Source organism: Balaenoptera musculus, chromosome 3 (assembly GCF_009873245.2).
Source record: "Balaenoptera musculus isolate JJ_BM4_2016_0621 chromosome 3, mBalMus1.pri.v3, whole genome shotgun sequence".
NCBI lineage: Eukaryota > Metazoa > Chordata > Mammalia > Artiodactyla > Balaenopteridae > Balaenoptera > Balaenoptera musculus.
The window spans coordinates 16,744,013-16,768,847 of record NC_045787.1 but is presented as its reverse complement, the minus strand read 5'-3'; the positions used below and the strand labels follow the sequence as shown (position 1 = coordinate 16,768,847).

Below are 24,835 nucleotides of genomic sequence, written 5' to 3'. Positions count from 1 at the left end.
TCCTAACTACATCATGTGTATTCCTTATATATGTATGCTCTTTATATACATGTGTTCCATGTATATTTCTTACACTTACCTCTTTTGTGGCAGTACCATAGACTGTTGTCCCCACGTATTTTGTAAAATAAAATATTTGAAATTCTATAAATATGTAAAAATGAATATGAATACAAAATATAATTTATATATTTAAATATATAAGCACAGACACATTATTTAATTTAACTTTGGTTAAATTTCAGTAGCTCATCATTTTAAAATATTAAAGAAGAATATAAAGTATTCTATGATGATTAGAGAGTAGTATATGTAGTAACTTCCACAATTAAATACTTTATGGTATAGAAATAAATTTTTTAGGCATATTGTAGGAAATAAGTACCTTCCATTCATGTAGGTTTAGGGAATTGTCTGGATATTCTCACAAGGCGTAATGTGCTTTTAAAATAGTCTAACATTTGCATTTGATATATACTATATATGTTATGTTATTTGATATCTTCAGTAGAATCGCCTAAAACTATTAACAGTAGTAGGGAACTCATTATAAATTGAGGCATTTAAATGATAATTATTAAACAAATAGCAATTCAATATTAAGCAGCCCTGTAGGGAAACTATTGGTATCGAATAAACACATTTTTGGAACTCAAAAATTCCCTCAGTTTTAGGAATTAATAGTTTCTCTATGTTTAGGTGAAGAATCTGTTTTCTTTTTTATTGAATACCTGATGATATTCAGTGAAATATGATATTTTATAGACCATTACTAAAGAACCTCTATTATTCCATGAATAGAATTCTCATATTCTTCAAATTCGTCACAAAGAGCCACAGAGAAACAGCAAGGCAAGCTAAGAAAAGTGACTTCTCTAATTTTCAAGGGCATACATCTAATGACTCCGTTTAAACCAGCTGAGTGTAGGCATTATATTTGCTAGGGACAAATCCGCATATTTATGGATAGTGTTCCCTGAAGTTATAAAAACGGCAGCACGTGGAACAGAATTACTTTGAAAATTCTTATACAATTTGGGGAATACAAGAAACGATTTTACCCTTTCCACTTTTGCTTTTTTCTAATGAAATTTCCATTTCTACATGCTTCATTGTGGGAGGGGTGAGGGACAAACAATGCTGTTTCTAAGTTTTGTGCTGACGGTGAAGTTTTAGTAACGACCATGGACATTGTTTTCAGCTTGGATATACCAAGATAGTACCGATCTTAACAAAACACTTTTGAACCTTCAGTTTTGTTGTTTTATTTTGAATTTTTAAGCTAATTTCACATGCCAGAACTTTCTGCAGCAACTTACTAACAGGGGAAAAGCAGAAATTCAGCCTTGCTATTCAGCATGAACTTTTCAACGATTCTGTTTTCTGTATGATCTTCAGAATTTTCCTCCCGTAGCTGGAGACCTGCTGAGATGTGTGTTTAAGTGCAGGAGTGCAATATTAGCCTCGTACAGCAGGAAGAGAAAACTGTAGCTTTTCATGTTTTTAAAGTCTTTTCTTCTAGGATGCTGATTGCAAGTTAATGGGTAATAATTTCCGTCTGGTTGCATCTTGCACCTGCTTTACGCCCCCATTCTCATCTTCCTCTTTGAGGAGGAAAGTTTTTGCTTTTTCTTACAAGAGTGATTAATATCTACTGTATGAATACAAATAGTAACAAACATGTGGGCTCGCAGAGTTTTAAACAAAAACAAGCTTTAATTAAAGAGCAGCTGAAGTCATGAAGCTCTACTTTTTTACTAGAAAACAAATAGGAAGAATTCCTGTGAGTTCATTTTGTTTTATCTAATCCTTCCTAAAGCATCAATGACTTGGAAACTCTTGAGAAGGGTTTCAGAATAACTTACAAATTAAATCAAATTGTAGTTAATTTTCTTGCAAATAAATGCTTTTGGAAGAAACACCTGGGAGAATAATACAAAAATCTCACAAATAAATGATGTTCCTTTCCTGTATGTACAGTGTGCTTTGCACAGATAAAATGTTAAAAATTCCCAATTGACCTTACACTTTAGACTAAATTAGGGGTGGAGATGGTGGGAGAGTATCTGGATTCCATTTGGATTAGCGTTCACGACTGCACGATTTTACTGTTCAGACAAATCTTGTGATGATATACCAACTATTTGTTTGCTGGGCAGTGCCACTCAACAGTAATTCAAAATATTTGTCAACTTTTATATGAAAATGCAAATTTGCTATGTGAAAGGCAATTCTGGAGGACCATCAATATAGCAAGTAAATGATGATCGTTTGAATACTGAATGGTGAAATCCAAGGAAAACCAGTATTGCAAAGGTGTTGAATGAAATATATTCTCTTCAATCAAAAAGTCTATTTGCTTATAATTAGCTAAAGCTGGTCTGACCATTTTTCAAGAACAGTTTTAGATTCATTAATACCATTCAGACTATTTTCTCTTATGTGAAATAAGCAGAAAAAAACACAGGGCCTGCCCAAGAAGACCCGAATGTATTGCATTATTAGTACTCCAACTAGTTGCTATTATGCTATAGCAATGAAAGAAATATAATAAAAATCACTAGCTATTTATCACATACATAATTCCATGAACAATAACTGTATTTTTCATATTACATTAGGTTCTTGCCTTGCTTTATCACATCAGCTATGTCAGTGCCTGGCATAGTAGCAGTTATGAAATAAATGTATAGTGAAAGAATGAATGTGCACTTAAAGGGCACGCTTTGGCTTATTGTAAATTAACCTCAGTTTCTATTAACATAGTTTGCCCTAGAAAAGTCTTCTGCTCCTTACAATTTCTGTACATTTTCTTCCTGATTTTCTACCCATTCATTCATTCATTTGTTCTTTCAAGCAAGATAGATAGGTAGATGACAGATAGATGATAGATAGATAGATAGATAGATAGATAGATAGATAGATAGATAGATAGATAGAGATGGAGTATTTCTCTGGAGTCTTGAAAGCAACCAAACTCAAGTAAGACAGATAAGACACATAAATGGATACTTTACCTGTGGTTAGAGTTCAAATTATTTTGAGTAGATTGATGATGGGACCATAAATTCAGTTGTTGAGTGGAAGGATAATGGGTAGGAACATCTATCACAGATGTCTTTAAGGTATGTTGAAGAAGGGCCTGGATATATATACAGGAGATAAGGAGGTATTGAAGGAGCCAGTTGAACAGGATGCAAAACCTTGTCTCAAATTTTGTTTCAAAGAGAAGTAGAGGCAAAAGTGAATTGATTTCAGCAAAGGAAAGTTCTCTAATAATTAGATTGGTCCAGCAGTGCAAATCAGTGCTTCAGATTTTCATGGGCTCTGCCAGAAATTTTACAGGGTCAGAAATGGGAGGCCACATGCAGTGATGCTTCAGAATGGAGGAGGATGAGTCTGATCATTTCCAACCTTAAACTGAGACGTCGTGATCCCAATACATAGAGCATAAATGCACGAAATATTCTTACGGAATATTTCAAAACTCTTTCTGATCATTTATTGATTGATTTGTTCAGTTGATAAATATAAATTACATGTTTAGTAGGCAAAAGGGGAAAATTTTTATTATAACACAAATAATTGTCAGACTGTGTACTTGGGAACCTGGTATATGTACTTGGTCCAGGGTGGCACATGGAGAGACTAAGTAATTCCACCTGGGATGGTATGGACATATTTGTTTTCCAGTATTGAACGATGAGGCTTTCAGCAGTCTCAGCCACTGGTCAAATGGGAATAGAGGAAAGTGCGTTTCTTCCAGGGGGAAACACAAGTACAAAGATAGAAAAAATTTTTTTCTTTTTAGCTTTATATTTCTAGTTATATTTTTAAACCATACCTTAATCAATATACTACTTGCAAATTTTAGAAGGCAAGTCTAGAGACATACACAGAGACCTTAAATGACATACTAAATTGTTTGAATTATATCCTGAAGTTGACATGTAGTTAATGTTTCCATATATTATAAAAATTATATTACTGTAACGGATACATTTAGTAAAGATTTCATAGCAGCTCCTTTAAATAGTGAAAAGGTAGTGTTTAAAAAATTATTGCTTCTCTTTACAATTTATGATAAATACAAGTAAAGCTATTTGAAGAATAGTTATTAATAGACAGTTCTACAATATTTGAAGTGAACCCTCCCGTTTATATTTTTTAAATTATCTCTTAAACAAAAATTAGAATACCATCACATAACCACTTTAGTTTCTGAACATTATTTTTCCAAAAAATATTTTATAGTTAAAAAAACAACTTGCAGAAGTTCCCTATGACTTCATTTTTAATGTAGTGTACTTTTCAACTTGCTGACATACTACTCTATACTGATGACATTCATTTTTTTGAATTCTTTTTAATAAGTTGATCCTTTCTGGGAATTATTTGCATAAAATAATGAAGTAGGATTACAGAGGAATTAGCAGCAGTGCTATTAACATACACCCCCAACACACACACACACACACACACACACACACACACACACACACTCACACACCCTTCCTGTGGCCTCACACTTGACATCAGAGGAGGAACATTTATTTTCCTTCACTAATAATAACAAATTAAAAACCAAAAGCAGCAGGGAAAAAACTGTTAATTATTCCAGTTATTCCTTAAAGAAATCTAAATACCTGTGTCTTAAATATTATCTATTAAACCAAAAGTAATGTGTTTCATGAAGTCCCATAAAATTTTGGTTGGATAAGTATTCTAGAGCACAATCACCAGTTAACCAAAAGAAATTAGAAGTATTTTAAAATTCTTAATAGCACCACATCTTATAATTCTGTTCACTGCATTTCTAAAGTCTCTTGCATTTTAATTTGCATTTGCTTCTTCTAAATCAACATGTTTTGATCTTGGGGTAAATGTTGTTTATAACCTGAAGGTGATTATAAAACTACATCCTCCTTATTACTGAATAGATCTTCAATTTAGAATCAGTGCACTCAATTTATCTCCACTAGATCTAAACAAATACTGTACTATAAAGGTCAGATTTGACTGGCACAAGTAAACAGGTAATCTTAATAAAATCTCATTAATAATAAACATATTTTCTACCTTCGGCTTGTGAGTGAAGTTGCTTTTCAGAAATAATTGAGGGGAAATCAGTCATATTTCCTTTTTCTTGGTATGTCTTGTTTATCAATGCAAAATAATTTGTTTAAAATGAGGTCAAATCAGAGAACTATTTTTTCCTTGACGTATAGCCTAAGCATGTATTTTTGTGCTTTAATTGGCAAGCCTATTTGGAAGAACTATGAATTCAAGGCTCTAGAGGTAGACATGAGGATAAAAGAGCTTAGTTATGCTTAAATATTATGCATATAAATTTAAACATAAAACAAATTTGATTAAATGATAAAGCTGAAAAGAAATCAAATCAAATACCCTTCAATGGTACCATACTAAGAAACCAATCATTAAAAAAAAAAAAAAGTTTTTCTCCAAGTGAAATATGAGTTTAGTAAACTCTAGCTATGTTTCAAAGGTTTTATTTTCAGGTCCACTTTAATCGTGGTTAAAACATATTTTTTTCTTGTGCTATTTTTTACAAACAGATCCACAGGTATAACTTTCCTTCTGGCGAAGTTGCTGATTTCCCTGCCAAAATGGTTTTTCAGATCTATAGCTAAAAAGCTCATCCCCTCTATTAATCTCCAGTTTCCACCTGTGGCCTTCATTAAACTGCAGACATCATTTTATCTTCTATTTGTCAAGTCACAATGAACATATCGGGTTGTGTTTTGCCACTTTTCTGCTAAGATTCAGGCAATCATTAATTTCATGGAATATTAGGAAAGAAGTAATTTAGAAAGATAAAATTGGTTAATTGTGCTGTCATTAGCAAAATATAAGTGTTTTCCCATCTTTTGAGCTTTATTATGATAATTCTCTTTAAAATTAACATTTTAACTGTGGTGCAGAAAAGGTGTGAGATGAAGACTTCTGTCTGGTCACCAGAGTGAAGTATATATCCTAAAATTTCTGGAGGAATTGAGGGGGCAAGCTGAAAATGTTGGATATCCTCACCACAGCCCCAGATTTATGAAAATACATCTGTCATCATCTTTGAGGCAGAACCCATCATTTTCTCTTGTAGGGAAGACAGAATACTGCTTACTGGAGTCAGGACTGGAAGAGGATGAAAATAATGGGAGGTTTTTCCCCATAGACTTCCAGGCCTGGGGAACCCACTTCTAATCTTCCCTTAAATAATCTATAAGCAAATCAGCAGTGTTTGGCCATGATTTGAATAAGAGGCAACCACATAATTCAGCAGCATCACTTGTTTCTTCCCTGGGTCAAAATAAGCATCAATGGATGTTTATTAGAGTACAGAGTCTGATAATTTACATATCTGTACATTGTGTAACACATAGATAATTCCTTGGCTCTTTGACTTTACAACACGCCTCATTTTCTTTTGCTTCTCAGACTCTGTAAACTTTTTATTCTAGCAACTCCACCCCTTCCCAATGTACAACATAGCCCTGCCCCTTCTCCTCTGCTACACATCTATCCCTTCACAAACATTCATGGATTTTTCATATGTGCAGGTTTCTGCAGGTTCTCAGGTGGGGGGCAGAATCCTGGTTTTCTGTGTATGGAGAAGGGTGGAGAGAAAGGGGCTTTGGAAGCTGCTTGGATCCCCGCTTCACAGTGAAGACTGCTAGTTTCCTCCTGAATCCCCTAAGGGGCCGCATAGCCTGCCATCAGGGAATGTGACTTTGCTTTTGATGAACTTGGAATCTACTCTCACATGGGAAATTATATTTCACCTGTTAACATGAAATTTTTTTCTCCTGCTCCTAGCAAAATCATTACTCGGTCTTCGTAGGTCAGATCCATGGCATCTAAATTTTTTTATCTTTCTTAAAAAAGTAACAGTTGCTTGCTTCATCATTCTGGACCTTCCACTGCTTCCAGGACACAACTCATTCTTGTACTTGTTTCTTTCACTAGTTATTCCTTCTCAACCACTTGTGCTGATTCTTTTCTCATTTTTCCAGATGTGAACATTATAGGGTCTCAGGGTTCAGGATTCTGAATTTGTCTTAATCTGTCACATTTTCAGTGATCTCATACAGACTTATGATAGAGTCATATACCTTCTCTGTGCTAATAAATATCAGATTCTTTCTACAAAACTAGACTCATAGGTAACATCCCAGCTAATGTCTCTAATATGATGTCTAAAAGGAATCTCAAGTGTAAACTGATGGCCACACACACACACACACCACTCTAACCTCATGAATCTTGCTCCTTCTCAGCAGGAGGCAATGCCTCCGTTCCTCTTACTGGCACTGAAATGCTTGGGGTTATGGATGTGCCATCTCTTTCTCTCACACTCTCTTGGCCAATCCATCAGCAAATTGGAAACCCTAAAATCAAAACATATCCCATCTTATTAACTCGTCTAAAGCACCATCCTCTTTCAACTTGATCCTCCTTATAGCTCCTACCTCATCCCCTTCCTCTAACTTGCCCTCCTCCAGACTGTTGTACTCAGAACAGTCCTTCTCAGGCTTAACCTAATTCATTTCACTCTTCTCTATAAAACCTGAAGGTCAATAAGTGTGAAAGCCTGAGTCTGGCATACAAGGCCCTGGTCTGTATAATCTGCCTCACTTTCCTCACCTTGCATCAGTCTTCCTTCTGTTCTTCACACCAAGTCTACCCTGTGTTCCTCCATGTTCTCATAACTTGCCAACTTCTTGCTGTTACTTCTGTGTGCAGTGGCCATTCTCCACATACCTGTGTTGACTTGAGACTACTAGATATTTCTCCAGCAATGATGGATTTATGCTGGCTCAGCAGGGAATTGCATTTCAGGGTCTACCACCATGGTCAGTCACATGCAAGTCCCCACAGGCAAGGGAAGGAGTGTACTTTGATAGAGGGGAAAAGGAAGTTGCGAGGGCCATAGTAAACAGAGTCCATGGCTTTTCATTGGCTGAGTCCTTGTCCAGAAAGGAGTCTTTCTTCTTGCTGTTGGGCTCAGCTATAGTAGCAAAGTATGAGAGCTCCCCCTCTGGTGTCCTGACTCTATTGAATTGAGATTTCTGTTAATTAATTTTTTACACCTGCATGGCTTCCATCCTCATTTCTTTTAGTTCTCTGAATTCCACCACTCACTCCATTGTCACTCTTTACCCAGTATCTTACCACTTTATACCCATTAACATCATCATCCAACTCATAAGACATTCATTTATGCATTTGTTTATTGTTTATAATTCCTCTAATTGAAAGGAAAACTCCATGAGAGGAGAACTTTGTCCGTTTTGTTTTCTGTCATATCCGAGCACCTAAGTCAATAGCTGGTGCTCAATAAACATCTTTGTTCTTAAGGCTGAATTTAAATGATCCCTGAATGTATTTTTATTAAAAAGACCCCTTTCTTTAGCAGAAGATTCTTCTGACTCTATCTTTGTCTAAACCTCTAATTGCACAAGGACTTTGCAATGATCTTCTAGTGGTTTCTCTTTGTTCTTTAAGTTTTATTTTGATAGAAGATCAGGGTGACCGCAGCAGGAGGAAGGATTGATTAATACCATCACAGGACTATTATATTATTGGGCTGGAGGTGCAAATCAGGATGATATTCTTTATTTCCAAAAACACTCAAGGTTATTTTTTTAGGAACAGATTATTTGTCAGAATGGCTGCTGCAACTTGTATTCTTCTTGGTTCATAAAATAAATTAGTTGACTATCTTGACTATAAGCTGGTCCAGCTGGAGCCAAGACCCTCCACAAAGAGACATGTACAACACACAAATGCCTCTAAACAATTAAAAACAACAACATCAAGCAGCAGCAAACCAAAATGAGACAGTGCAATTCCAAGCAGCCATCAATAATAATGTAGATCTTAACCAAAGACCTTTGTAGGGAAAAGAATTGAGATTATATCACAAAACACCTACGAATTTCAGAAAACTCTTTTTAAAAAGTTCCTCTTTTACCTCAAAAAGTGCTTCTCATTAAGCCCATTCTACATCACCATCTCCCGTTTTCCCAGCATCTTCTGTCTGCTCTCAACTTCTCTCTGGACTGGCTGCTCTAACTTCTATTCCCTTATGAAATATTCCCCTTAGAAATTAATATTATGATTATTGACATTTTTTTCTTAAGTTCTTACTTCTCTTACTGTTTTGACAAGAAAGCATCATGAAAACTTTTGCATTGACCTTATTATTTTCTAGCTAACCCATGAGGTTACTATTGCTGATGACAGTTTTGAAATGCCTTTTATTGAAATACTTTGATCAAGAGCTACTAGAGCTACGTTTCTTTAAAGACATTTTCATTACTTTATTGTCATGCCTCATGTATCACAGCTAAATTCTGAAATCAGACGCTTGGCATCAGAATGCAATCATTCTGCCAGAGACAGAAGTGTGAAGTGGTTTGTTGTTTTTGTTCCAGGATAGGGAGAGAAATGTTGCATGTTTTGAATACAAAATGCTTTCAATAAAGTTGCAAACTGAAATCACAGGTTTTTTTTTTACAGATAGAGAACAAAAAGAAAAAGACTAAGGACTAATATGTTGACTGAAAGGGAATTCCCTGGTGGTCCAGTGGTTAAGACTGTGTGATTCTAATGTAGGGGGCACGGGTTCAATCTCTGGTCGGGGAACTAAGATCCTACATGCCACGTCGCGCGGCTGAAAAAAAAAAATAGTAGCGAATATGTTGGCTGAAAATAACAGGATCCCAGATTAGGGAAGATGCATATATTTCTTCTTTCAATAAATGGGAATACGGTGGCATCTTGTCACAGAAAAGAGATGCCAGCAGTTTATCTCCTAAATGCTCCAATATGGTGAACTCGACTCAGTATTTCCCAGAATGAAATAAAATCTTTAGAAACATTACTATTTACTAAAATGAAGCATTTGTTAAAATATCATTAACATATTAGAAACATTTGTATTCACCTTTGCTGTAAAAACAAAAGAATAAGTTCTCCAAGAAACAGAAAGAACCAAGTCTCCAATGACTATATTGCATCTTATTTTAAGCCAACACAGCCTGTTTTGCATGAGAATAGTAATTAAAAAAAAAAACAATAGAAAGATTCTAACCACACTAGGCTCTCAGTCTTGGGGCATATTTTCAAATTGGGCTAAAAATAATGTTTGCAGTACTCACAGCACAATTCAGTTTGAAATTCTCCCACAAGTATAATTTTACCTCATCAAAATTTCCGCCAACAACAAAGGATATATACATGTGTATGTGCGTATTGGGAAAGAGAGAATATGAATAGTTTGCATTATGAAGAATTATTATATTGTTTATTAACTATGCAGAGGAGTTAAATTTGCCACCCCAAACTCTCTTTGGATTGCAGTTTATTTCAAGCTGAAAACAATCAAGGCTCAAAAGATTCAGGAAGATGCTTTGACCTACCCACTAACTGCCTGGAAGAATTTATTCATTTAATAGAGCTAGCACCAGAGTTACCTGCAAAGAATCTGGGCTAAGTGTGGTGAGGGAAACTCAGCAGGGCCCAGAGATGAGTCCACTTTTGTGTCCCATTGTGTCTGCAAGGCCCAGCAAACATTTGTTTACCAAACATTTGTTTACCATCCCCATGTCAATTGCCTCTCTCCTCTTTGAAGTCTTAAACCTCTATCCCCTTACACTCTCTGTCCTTTTTAGCTGAAGATTATATTTAAGGTGAAGACATTAGTCATTTTAGTGAGTTACTTAGTCTTCCTGGGTCTCTTACACATATACATGTTTTTAAACTTTTGTTTGATTTTCTCCTAGTAATCTGTCTCATGTCAACTTAGTTCTTAGACCAGCCAGAAGAACCTAGAAGGGTAGAGGAAAATTTCTTCCTTCCCAACAACTACTAACAATAATATTAAATTATAATTTTGTATTTACTAATTTACGATAGTTATAACTTATCAGTAAAGCAGTATTAATTCTTCATACATTTGGCTAATTATATGACAGTGTTTGACAGTATACCACCATGTCAATGAATAGCAACATGCCTTAAGAGAAAATATAGTTTGGTCAAAATTATAGCAAATATAAAAGAGAATAAAGTTTGCACAGCTATTAAAATTTCAAGTACAGATTTCATTCAAAATATATTTCCTTCACTAAGGTGATTTCTGTGACCCTATGTCTATTTGAATTCTTTGCTGTCAGAACAAGAACTCAGTATTAGTTAATAACTATCCATGCAACCTCAAGTAATCACCTTTTCCTTTAAAGTAAGAAATAACTATGATACTCTACTAACTATGATCTCTACTACTCTGATAGTAGAGAGAAACTGATCTTGTCTTATGAATCTGCTAATTATAGTTAACCCTTGAACAACATGGGTTTTAACTGTGTGTGTCCACTTATACGTGGATTTTTTTTTTTTTAATACTATAGTACAATATGACCCGCAGTTCGTTGAATCTGATGATGTGGGACAGAAATGGAGCAGGACCCTGTGGAGGCCTCCCAGGTACAAAAACCTTTCCCTGTCCCCAGTTTCTTATTTGCACGGGATTAGCCTTATTAAAGGCTTCAGCCTCCTAGACTTTCCTGAGTACCAAAGAGCAGATTCAAACAGTTGCTAATCATGGAAGTAAGGGAATGCAGAAACCAAGGGGGAGCAATCAAGAAACATTAGTGCATGTATTAAAGAAGGATCCTGGTTTCTCCTCAAGGGATACACATAACAATATCCTTGAGTTCTTCTTCAGGACTAAGGTCCCACCCAGATGGAGGATGGTAACTTCAGACTGAGCATGAGGTTCCTGCAGCACCGCCCTATTACTTCACTACCAACCAATCAGAAGAAAGTCACACACCCTTTATCCCTCACCCCAAATTTTGTCTATAAAAACTTCTCCCTGGGGCTTCCCTGGTGGCGCAGTGGTTGAGAATCTGCCTGCCAATGCAGGGGACACGGGTTCGAGCCCTGGTCTGGGAAGATCCCACATGCCGCGGAGCAGCTGGGCCCGTGAGCCACAACTACTGAGCCTGCGCGTCTGGAGCCTGTGCCCCTCAACAAGAGAGGCCGCGATAGTGAGAGGCCCGCGCACCGTGATGAAGAGTGGCCCCCGCTTGCCACAACTAGAGAAAGCCCTCGCACAGAAACGAAGACCCAACACAGCCATAAATTAATTAATTAATTAATTTAAAAAAATAAATTGAAAAAAAGATTATTTCTAAAAAAAAAAAAAAAAAAATTCTCCCTGAAAACCACTGGGGACTTCAGGGTTTTTGAGGATGAATCACCTATTCTCTTTGCGTTGGGCACACGAATTTGTGTTTGGTAACAGAACCGTGGATCCATGGATACAAGGAATCATGGATACCAAGGGATGACTATAAGTATATGCAGATTTTTAACTGCAGAGGGGGTTGTCGCCCCTAACCCCCATGTTATTCAAGGATCATCTGTATTTATAATAACTGTGGCTTTTAGCAAGGGGCACTATTGAATTCAGTCAGATATTAGATTGCTATTTCTGTACACCTTGTAATTACCTTACAGTTTTTGCCATGTGTAATGTAAAGCTTCTCAAAAAGTGGCTGGCACAAAGCAGGTGCTTTAATAGTTAGAGGAATTCTCACTAGCTGTTGAAAAATAAATCCCCATATCTCCATAGCTTAATCCATTAAAATGTATTTCTTGTTCACCTTGAGGTGGTGTACATAAGCCTACCTTCTAGGATAGCTTTCCTCCAAGGGGTGACTTAGGCAAACAGGCTTCTTCCATTGGGCAGTTTCTCCGTCTTGGACTTCTTTGCCTTCAATGTTTGGATAGACACAGAGTGTGCAAAAATTTTCTAAGGGTCAGGATTTGAAGAATTTTATATCACTTCCCTCCACATTGCTTTAGTCATAGTGGTGACATAGGCCCACCCTAATTGCAAAGGTGCCTTGCAAATGTAATTCCCCTGTGCTCTTGAGGAAAGGAAACTAGACTTTGAACATCCATCTAGTTCTATCCAAATAAAAGAAAAAAAAATTTTTTTTTGGATGAATCTCCCTTGTTCAGCCTGTTTCCATACAAAATGCCTATACATTAGCTAGGAGTTCCTCTGAACCTTTGATTCATAGCAGAAAGAATACTTAGGAGAAGGAAAAAAAAATTTATGTACAAAGGTAAGAAATTAGCTCTATTTTGCTGGTTTCTTTCCTTAAGAAAGATGGTATATATGGATTAATACAATAGAGGGAAGTAAAGAAGAAAACTATCACTATTATGTAAACTGCAGTTATATAAATATTGTCTTACTTGACACCATTTTGCTAGTATTTGAGCAGTTAAAAGCAATGACCAAAAAAGATTAAAAAAATTACCAACCTAACCCAATTGTTAATTGCTAATTAATAAAAATAGGAATCTTTTATCCTTAATTTGAGACATCGAAGTACTAGGAAAAAAAAATTAGAAGACAAATCTGCATGCAATTTAGACTTTTATTCCAAGGAAGATAATTTTTTCAAACATCTTGTTGCTTGGCTGTGAATAAATAGATCGCATTAGGGTAAAGTGTTACCGAAGGCAAGGTTGTGTGCCCAACGCATAGTGAGGCCAAACTGAAACAAGGGAATTTAGAGCAGAGAAAGTTTTATTGCAGAGTCAAGCAAGGAGAACAGTGGCTCATGTTCAAAAACCCCAAACTCCCCAATAGTTTTCAGGGAGAAGTTTTTATAGGCAAAATTTGGGGTGAGGGATGCAAGGTGTGTGACTTTCTTCTGATTGGTTAGTAGTGAGGTAATAGAGCCGTGCTCCTGGAATCTTGTGCCAAGCCTGGAGTTACCAACCTCCACCTGGGTGAGGACCTTACTTCCTGCAGAAGAACTCAAAGATTTTGCCATGTATATCCCTCGAGGAGAAACCAGGATCCTGCTTTAATTGTCGTGCTATTGTTTCTTGATTGCTCCCCCTTTGTTTCTGCATTCCCTTACTTCCCTGATTAGCAGCTGTTTAAATCTGCCCTTTGGTACTCAGGAAGGTTCTAGGAGGCTGAATGAAGCTTATTTCCTACAAACAAGAAATGGGCACATGGAAAGGATTTGTATCTGGGAGGACCCCACAGGGTCCTGCTGGGTTTCAAAAATATAAATGCATTTTCAGTATTCCAGATTGTCAATTCTTATTCATTATTCCACCATTTTCTGGCTTGTGAAGTTGATATAAATATTAGCTAAAGGAATTGGTCTTATATTTCGCATTCAAAACCCAAATCCCTAAGGGTCATTGACGTAATCTTTGAAAAAAATATTTAGTATTTTCAAAAATGTAGCTAAAATGGTATAATCACCAAAATGTGAGCTAAATGGCTAAAAGCACACATTGCTATCATCTGGTAGATTTGGCTAAGTGCAAGTGTTGCAAGAGGATAGACTGAGAGAGAATGGTCATGTCCCAGGTCTCAGGTGAGTTCCCGAGAGGGGCTGCCAGCCAGGTGAGTGTCCTGGGCTTCACACAGGAAAGAATTCAAGAACGTGCCATGGTAAAGTGAAAGTGAGTTTATTTAGAGAGATACACACTCCATAGACAAAACGTGGTCCTTTTCAGAAGGTGAGATGGCCCAAGGGTATGGGAGCGGTTAGTTTTTATGGGCTGGGGTAATTTCATAGTCTAACAAGTGGGAGGATTATTCCAACTATTTAGGGGAAGGGGCAGGGATTCCCAGGAATTGGGCTACCGCCCATGTTTTGGCCTCTTATGGTCAGCCTCAGAACTGTCATGGCACCTGTGGGTGTGTCATTTAGCATGCTAATATATTGCAGTGAACGTATAATGAGGCTCAAAGTCAACAGAAAGTCACGTCTTTTGCCATCTTGAGCCTAGTTGGTTCTAACCAGTATTTGTCCTATCCTCAGTGGCTGTGTCATTTTTTTAATGATTGTGCCCCACCCCCTTCCCTCCTGTCTCAGAAGCTCAGATTAACACCTATATCTATAGCTAATCCAAGGTTAGCAAGAACAAAAATAAGCAAGCATTAATTTTGTACATCATGTACTTGGTAGATAAGTATTCAAATGTGGGTTCCATGGAGGAGAAAGTCTGGCAGTTCTCAGCCTCAGTGATGGGAATTACATTATTTTCCTTTTGTTTTCCCAAGGCATCTATATGGCAACCCCACATGGAAAAAAGTCTAAAAGTTGAGAGGTAACATATATATTTGTCATGATCTCTCTCTCTCTCCCTCCCTCTCTCTCTCACTTAATGGTGATTCCAGCCTAATTATCTACATTATATAATAATATTGAAAAACATAGGGGAGGAAAAATAATTTTCCCTCTACAGTTGTAGGTTCTTGGCTGAGACCCTCCCTATAATAAAAGCTATTAATAGGAGAAAAACCAACAGAAGTTTAATAACATTTATACCTCCTGTATACATGGGAGAGACGCAGAAAAACTGAGTAACTCCCTGAAATGGCCTAAACCTTTACTTTAAATACCACCTCCAGGTAAAGACAAAAGAATATCTTGGAGTCAAGGGAATGGAGGCAGTTATAGGTGGTTACAAGGCAAAGCACAGTAAAGGAGGGTATGGATTTTTATGCAGATTTAAGTCAGTTGCTTTCTTCATTGATAAGAGGTTTTTAGTGTTTAGTCATCCTCTGCCTGGTTCTGAGAGGGAGGAATCTTACAGAGGAAGATTTCCCTTCTAAGTGTAAATATCTCCTACAAAAGGGGTAACCTCAATTTTGAGAGTTTCTCCTGTGCCTGCTGTTTCTTAAAAATAATCAACCTAAAATAATCCTTGTGCCAAAGAAGCATATTTTGGGGTGGCAGATTCTGCTCCCCTTTTAAAAACATACCGGAATGTTGCTTCATCTTCTAATACAATTGTCTAGTTTCAAATGACTTTACCAACTTTGCATTTCTAAGTGACTAGAAAAACAACCAAACCTTTTTTTTATTCAGAAACATGTCTTTATCATTCAAAAACCTCTTTGAAATGGGAAAAGAGCAAAGAAGGAGATGAATAATTAAGTCTTTAAGAAGACAATCTGTTGTTTTTGCAAAAACATAACAGAGGGAAAAAAGAAAAAAAAAAGACTAAGGTAACTGCCTCCTAAATTATCATGCTAAGAAATAAGAAAAACTCAAAAAGCCTATCCATCATAGCCTTCAAAAGCAGCACACAGAGGCTTAAGTGGGACCACTGGCTTGAGAGGGTCTGGATGAAAGCTACCTGGTAAGCAGGTATTTGCCGAGACTGGCAGCTAGTTAAGCATTGGCACATGTGCCCCACTCCACTGCTTTTGGGCATATAGTCAACATTTAAGTCTATTGTTTTAAATGTAAAGCCTTTATCAATTTAGCTCCTTTTCATACTTAAGTCTTTACTGTTCTTACCAGTGTGCCTGCTGGAGCTGAGTTGCAAATTAAAAGTGTTATTTTAAATATAGTGACTATGTCTCGCCCAGAGCATTTTTCACTAGGAACTCTTTCTAGTCAAAAGATGTTTACTTCTAACGGGCATCCTTAAAGTCTTTCTTCAGTTGTTTTTAGGACTAGTCTTGGTTACTGTTCCCATTCTAATCATACAGAGCCAGATTGTTCTATGCCTATGTCATTATTCATTCCAACAATATATACTGGACACGTATTGTATGGAAGCCCCGAACAGGGCATTGGGGCTACAGCTGAGCGCACAGGAAACCTGCTTTTCAGCTTCATGAAAGTAACAGTCTATGGAGGTAGATGGAAGATTTGATGTGTCATAACAGCTAACACTTGCTCACAACTTACTAAGTGCTAGATACTCTTCTAAGCAATTAATCTGGTTTATATGATTTATAGCTGTCCCTCCGTATATCAGCAGGGGATTGGTTCTAGGACCCGCCGCAGTTATCAAAATCTGGGGATGCTGAAGTCCCATAGTTGGCCCTCCATATTCAAGGATCTAGAACACGTGGGAATTTTATGACATTCTATAAACATTTAGTTTTTGTTTTTGTTTTGTTTTAGTCTGAGAGAGATGGGAGGTTACTGGAGTATTTTAAGCAGACTCATATTTTAAGAGAAAACACTGGGAAATCCACTGATACACTCTCATTCCCTCACTTTACAAATGTTTGCATCATGACCTAGAAGGACTAATATGTTTCCCTACAAAACTGGTGACAGAGCTGAGATTAGCACCCATGTTTTCTGACTCTTGCTTATACGCTGTATCCTGTAACATTGTTCCTCTTCATTACATCACTCAGAGAGATCTGTGGACAGCAGCTGTTCAACAGTTGTGATTTTTAATTAATTACCGCTGTTCCAAGAAGTCAGTGTAATTTAACGTGCCTCTGAAATTCACAAAAATCATCTATATCTATACCCATTTCTATCTATTCATCTATATATACATATATGTGTGTATATATAATCCCATATAAATAATATATAAATAATATGGGTATACATTGTATATGCATAGAAATATACAAAGTATAAATATGTATATAAAATGTTATGTTATATTTAATATAACATTAATTAACATGATATTGTTAAATATATATTGTGTGTGTATGTGTGTGTGTATTATACTTACAGAATTATCTATATGTACATATATGAATTGTATCTCAGAAGAGCCACGCCTCAGGTCTCAGCTGAGGCCAGTTGAGTCTTAGGGTCTGAGAGCAAGACTCGAGTGTTAAATCTAGTTCCAGGTCTGAGCCAAGTGATTCTGATTTGCCCCAAGGTTATAAATACTCATCTGGGAGCAAAGAACAGAGAGGAGAAGGTCGGTAGACAGAGGCTTGGGGCAGCAGAAGAGAGGTAGTTTTATGCAACTTACTTCCCCGTCTCTAAAGTAATATTTAATTTTGCTAACATTTATTTTTCTAGGTTTTCTTTCTTTTGGTTCTTTTGGTTGCCACAGTCACCACGACAAATTCTATATTAAAAGTATAGGAACTTTATATTTTCCACAAATATCTCAGCTGAAGGTATTATCACTCATCTACCTCGTATTTAATTTTCTTGTGTTCTCCTTTCAAAATGCAGTCAAAAGTGTTACTTTTATAAATCCTTTCGGCCAGTGATATGTGAGTCTGATTTCATTTTTGAGAGGATATTTGAAAGCATTTCAAGATAACTGTCAGTTTGAAGAGCACCGTCATCAACTATTGTGAAAACAGAGATGATTAAAAAGAGAGACATGTTTCAGTACATTGCTTAAAAGCCAACAATTTGATGAGGGCTGTTACAAAGAACCCTTGTCTGTACTGAATGGACACATGACACAGCAAAACAGGCATGGGATTTATTTAAAGGTAGTGTCTAAGGCATTGAGTTCCAGGGACGGTCAGTCTGGGTACTAGAAATTTGCCTGAAAATATTACTGTGTAACAGTCTGGTTGAGAAAGTTTTAAGCACTTGCAGGATATTATGTTTTTGTTTTATTTTAGAACATAAGACAAAAAAACTTACTAGTTGAGAACCAATGTACTAATGCTCTTTGTAGGGAGGCATAATTAATTTTGCCCCTTCTTATTTTTCTAGTCACAGGTGGTTTACAGTATAATCTCTCCTTTCAGCTAATTTAAAGAAGTTTTCACAAGCCCTGCCCCGTTTTCATTGCCTCTCCTTCCGTTCCTCCTCATTCTACCTTTGGTTTTACTTGTTTCTGAACATCCACAGATTGGCGTTTGCAGAGAGTTGAAAGTGAGTGGATTCAAGTGGTGGATCAGGAGGGAGTGGGAGAGGTAGTCTCAGCCTCAGTTAGACCCAGGTGCTGACCCAAACCTCAGTCCTGTCCTCACATGAGTCTGGTGCAAGTTCTAACCTGTGGACCTTCTGGTCCTCAGGCCCTCAGCTCAGCACATCTTCATCCAGCCCATGGCAGACACTGCATTTCCCGTTGTTATCAACTCCAGTGGGTGATGACATCATCTCTGCTGAAGGTATCCGTTGAGTTTGCTGGGAAGCTTCTGAGACGCTGGGGAAGAAGGTAAGGCCATGGGAATCACGCTACAGGGGGGCTTTAAAGAGAAACAGAGCACAGATTAAATGTCTTCTGTTATTGCCACCAAGTACATTTCTTATATCCAGCTCAATTATGAACTCTCCCTCACACACACAACCGATAATACCTGGATAAAATCTCAGCACAATTTTTATGTTTACTTTTTCAGAAGTTCAGAAATAACAGAAGTAAAACCAATGAGTCACTGAAGTAGTAATTAGTACTGGTTTATTGTGCACACCCCAAAAATACAGTTTGCGAACTGGGGGTGCTCAAACCAATACATGAAATAGAGCTCAGGGGTATATTGCCTTAGAGCAGTTTTTATGGTGAGAAGCTCATGACTGTTTATTCTTCACAGTGATTGCTTATAATATTAGAATTTTCCTAAATGATAGGGAATTGGTTAGTGGTTACTTCATATCAATTTTGGCAAATTGTTTTGCTTGTGATTTCCAGAGGCATAAACAAGATATGACCCAGTTCAAGTTAGGCCTGTGAAATAAACTGAATTAAGCTTTGCTTGTATGACTAAACTGTTTTTGGTCTGCTTAGGAAATTTTCAAGGCTGGTCTCCATTTCTTTTTGATGATGACAACTTCTAGTTCTTTCCGTTTAAGAAACTGATGTAAATTTTAGCAACACAAGATGGAGGTTCAGCTGTTTTGTTGGTAATCAGCTCTTCCCGTATCATAGTGACTCGTGGTCTATCCTGTGGAAACTTCTCAGTCCTGTTTTTGATGGTGAAAATTCCACACTTACAGTCATTATCACCTGTATTTCCATGGTTTCAATTAATGATGTTCCTAGTGTGATGCTTTATGGACCCTAGCAATAGTGCAAGGATAGCAGGAAGAGTGGAAATAGCAGAATCTCTTATGTCTTCTTTAAGTTGCCCTGTGGCCGACGCCTGAATGAGCTGGTAGACTCATTCCTCTTTTTATTTATTTATTTATTTATTTTTATTTTTTTTCATTCCTCTTTTAAGTTTGTAGTCTGTTGGTGCTCTGGAAGGTTTGTAAACTACCACAAACTTTACTAAATGAGAGAGTATCTTTCACATTGCACAAAATGAGTCTCTGGTGAGTCCTTTCTGAATCAGCCTGTCAACAATTCTAGTGGTTGCAGCAGTCTACCATTTTAGTCTATAATGACACCTATCCTGTTAAAGGCGGAAAAAACATCTCACTTTATATAAAAGTCATAGTCATATGATTATATATAATTACTCCCCTCAATTAGAATTATAATTAGGTAATTATTTCTAAATGTATGAAAGTATAACAAAATTCATACTAATAAGTATCGATAAATGACAGATGTCCACACCCTTTTTTTCCTCAGTACAAATAATAGTGGGGGGCGGGTGGCATGAAGCACATTAAGATATTAAGTACCTTTTGAAAGATGGAGAGTAAATAGCAACTTGGGAGAGAGGATCAGAAAATGGAGGGTCAATGTACAGCAATTAGGACTAATTTTAAATGCTATGAAGTTACTTTCTGACATAAACACCTAAGCAAAACTCATCATATAACACATGAGAAAATAGTTTCTTTTGTTTTTACCAATGTCAGTATATGTTAGGGTAACAAAAAAATAGCCAGATGGAAAGTCTTTTTTAAGCTTAAGGGACACAGGTGTAAGAATGGAAATTAAAATAGATATTGCCAGGTGGTCCTAATTGAATTTAGGGTTTAATGGTAGAGTTTATTGTAATTGGAACTCAGCATAGGTTTCTCCTTGAGCAAAAATTTTGAAACTCTATCCAGAGAAACAATTTTTAAAATGAAAATTTATACTAAACAAAGAGTTACAAGAACAGACAAAAGTTTCAAAATTATATCCCAACTGCATACCCGAGGAGTATTTCCTCTTCCTCACATTTGTATTATGTATTTATTAAGATTCTCTTGGGAAAAGTCTTTCTTTATTGAGAAATACGCCTGAAGAGTAGAATATTTCCTCCAGAAATATAAATGATAATCAAAAATTAGAAATTTCTTTAGTCAGAAAACTAAGAAAATATGTCTAATACATACAAAGTAATCCCTTTTAATATTTTTATGAAGACTTTACCATTGTTTGATACATAATAACTATTGCCTCAATTAGAAATTAATGAATAAAATTGGATATTACCCTATGGGCCATAATTTTCTCTGCTACTAGAAAAATGATGTTAAAGCAAAATTAATAATACCCCCAAGTAGATAGGTATAACATTTATGTGGATAAAAAAATATAAAAATGGGTAATAGTAATTCCTTCCTGAAAACAACTGTATTTTTAAAAGAATAACCCTTTATCAAGAGTTAATAAGCACTCAGACCATTGTCTTTATTTTGGTTCATGTCAAAATGACTGTAGCAACAGGAACAAAACTGGAAAATTTTCACTGCTACCTAATTCAGTTTTTCTTAGAATAGCATAGGCATGGGAATGCCTAATGAATGAACTATAGTGGTGTGTTCTTAGAAGCCAGGATTGTTAATATCTACAATCACCCAACATGTGATTATATCATCTTTTATATAGAAAATTGGAAATCAGTGGAAAAATGGCATTTTGGTGTAATTGAGATTATGTTTATTCACAGAGTGTTTTGTTTTCCTTATGTGCTGCCAGACATCTGGATAAAAACTGAACATTTTAACAAAATATTAACATCTTTCCAAGTGTCTAAATATTGATTTGCATTTTATTTTTCACTCTAAATATTTGATGAAATTTAGTATTATCCACAAAATATAATTTGTTGTCTCTTTATCTTTGAAGTTATTTTCTCAACCTAGCATCCCACAGTTAGGATACTCTCTGATTTGGAAAGAGAGTGAATATTTGATGGAATTTTAGAGTTGGAAAATATGAAAATAATATTGGCCCACCTGAATATCTGTGGCTAATAATTTTAAGAATTAAAAGGGTCATTTTTCTAAATCATATGTGGTATCTGTGGCTGAGTATAACAAGAACCTCTGTCTTATGCAATAAATGTCCTTTATATTCTTCACAAAACAGCCCTAAGCACTAAAATCATTAAAAGTAAAATGAGAAACTATGCAAGGGGCTACCAGTAGTTCTCATTACTGGGTAGCACATTCTTTGAAGTTCTAGTAATTGGAATAATAAAATAAAGTAAAAAATTGAAAATAAGAGATAAAAGGATTTATGTTTGCGGAAGATATGATTTATCATGCATATCCAATAAAACCTTTTTGGAAGTATAGAAAAATTTAATGATTAAACTTGGGCCAAAGAAGTTCTCTTATAGTCTATTTTAATGTATGACTGCCATTGTTCTGAAAAAAAAAAATCTGTATTTTATTTCACAATTAAAAACACTTGTGCTAGGGATGAAAGCATAGGTTGGCACATATTTTCTTTCAGCAATTTAAAGGTATTTTTCATCTGTCTTTCCAGTGTTTTTTTTTTTTTTTAATAGCCTATTGTTCCTTTGATGAAATATACATGATGGGCCTAGGTGTGGTTTTTTGAGTATTTACCTTGCTTAATACCTTTTAACAGCTTTGGGAACTTTAGGACTTTTTCTCTTCACTTACTGCTTTTTTCCCCATTCTCTCTCCTTGCTTCTTGAATTCCAACAATGGTTATTAGATCTCCTTCTCAAATCACTCTTTTAAACATTTTTACTCTTTTTGCTTTTGTTTTTCAGCTTACACATTTTCTATTGATCTACTTTCCAGTTCACTATTCTTCTATCATTTTCAATCTGTCATTAAATAATTGATTCAGTTCTTAATATATTTTATTTTTAGTTCAAGAATTTTCATAGTTTTTTCATATAGACTATAGTTTTTTTTTGTAAATACATCCTTTCAATAATTTTGAACATATTATTCACAGTTGATAACGTCCATCACTGATAACTTCAAAATCAGAATTATATGTGGGTCTGTTCCTATTGCCTCTTTATTCTCTTAGTCCTGGCAATTTTGAAAAAATATAGAGATCATGAATACTACTACTTTTTTTCTACTGAAGATTTACTGCCCTAATGTCTAGTGGACAGCTAGACTTATCTATCCCTTTATTCCTGCTTAGTCAGGCAACTCTCAGATACTTTCAGTCAGATTTTTTCTTTATAAGTTCTTATTGTTATAAAGTTCTTATTGTTATCATTTGAATAAGAAAATTAGCTAGGTACAAAACAACTGACCATCAGTGTTTAATTCTTAGTGTTTTGTGTAGAAAATCTGAGTTTAATGCAGTAACACCAACATGTATAGTTTAACATATGCCGATATTATTGTGACTTCTTAATTCCATGGTGTATTTTTCACGTAACGTATTCCAAATAATTATATATTCTTATATTACTTTGCATATTAAGTAACTAGAGATCACAACGAAGAATACATGGGAGTTATGGGTACAGAGTTTTAGTTTGGGAAGAAGAAAAAGTTCTGAAGATGGATAGTGGTGATGGTTACACAACAGTGTCAATGTACTTTATGTCATTGATATCTACACTTATAAAAATGGTATAAATGGTAAATTATATATTTTACCACAATAAAAAGTACAAATTTAAATCAGTAGTCAAGAAATTAAAGTTAACATGATTTTTTTACATATAAATACTGCATTTTATTTAAGGATTCTGCTACTATGAATTATATCTCAACCAGATTTATTTTATATTTTTTCTGTGAAAGTATTACATTTGTTAATCTTTTCAGTGACATAAGCATTCATCTACTTCCTTCAAGTATTTGGATGTATATATAACAAAAATGCTACTACTGTGCGTTGGGGAGATCCATAAAATTAAATTATACTTTATTTGCCAAAATATGGTAAGTGAAATAAAGATTAAAAAAAAAAAACTAATGATTGATGGGAAGGAGGGGGTCATAGGTGAGATGGACCTTGAAAGATATACATAAATATTCCCATGATAATTTAAATTGTTAATACCAATCAGAGAGAACAGTTTACCTCCAATAATGGTGTTAAAATTTATAAATCATTTTATTAAGTGCTCAGACATTTAAAAATGTATTTAGAGATATATCAAGAGTAGGCCATTGCAAGATTCAAAATATTTTCTTTTTAGGCCATCTTTGTCATTTCACAATTTCAGCTAAAATGTTGTACGACTTTCTTCTCCATATATGCTTCAAGGATAATGCCTTCTGGTCTGTTTTCCTGGTTCAGCCAAAATACAAATTCCGAAGTCTGTAAAACAACGTGGGAAACATGTTTTATGTCAGTTTCAAAGGGAGCACTATCTCTTCCACTATAGTGGCAAGCATATTTTGCATCAAGAGGAGTCCTGTAAAGTGATATTCTACAATCCAAAGGCAGGTGGGCCATTTGTTTTTAACCTACCTAAATGTTGCCAGATACTTTATTGTGCCCCCTGTTGAAATCATTCTGTGATGCTTTACACTGATGCAGCACCTTGCACTGAAAGAAAACTGCAATCATCTTAATAATGAAATCCCTTGACAGTATTTCAATCAAGTAGGTTAGCAGAAAGAAATCAATATCCTCCTTTTCCTAAGGTTCCAAAGTTACATAGTGAGGCAGCAAAACAAAGCCTCTTGATTTGACTATATCTTTTCTCCTAATCATTGTAACGTCACCTTTGGCTATGCATAACCTGGGCTCCTTTGCTTAATATCACCAAGGTACTAGGATATTTGTTTGTTATTTCTACTGAAAAGTTTTATTTTTTTTTAATTTAACATATCACCTTCTCTTCATTTTAAGCAAAGCCCGTATTCAAGTCTTACAAAAATACAAAATCGGGCATCATTATTTAATTATAAAAACTTTATATGATAAATCAAATAAACAGAACTGGTGATTGTAATAA

General features: G+C 35.6%; 1 protein-coding gene across 1 annotated transcript in view; it reads left to right on the top strand.

Moving 5' to 3' along the window:
• The first annotated feature begins 18,836 nt into the window (after positions 1 to 18,836).
• The window catches only part of CDH18 (cadherin 18), a 588,690-nt gene continuing 582,691 nt past the window's right edge, over positions 18,837 to 24,835 (top strand). The window contains exon 1 of the mRNA XM_036849393.1: positions 18,837 to 18,975. The gene's annotated coding sequence lies outside the window, so the exon portion shown is untranslated. The remainder of the gene's footprint in view (positions 18,976 to 24,835) is intronic.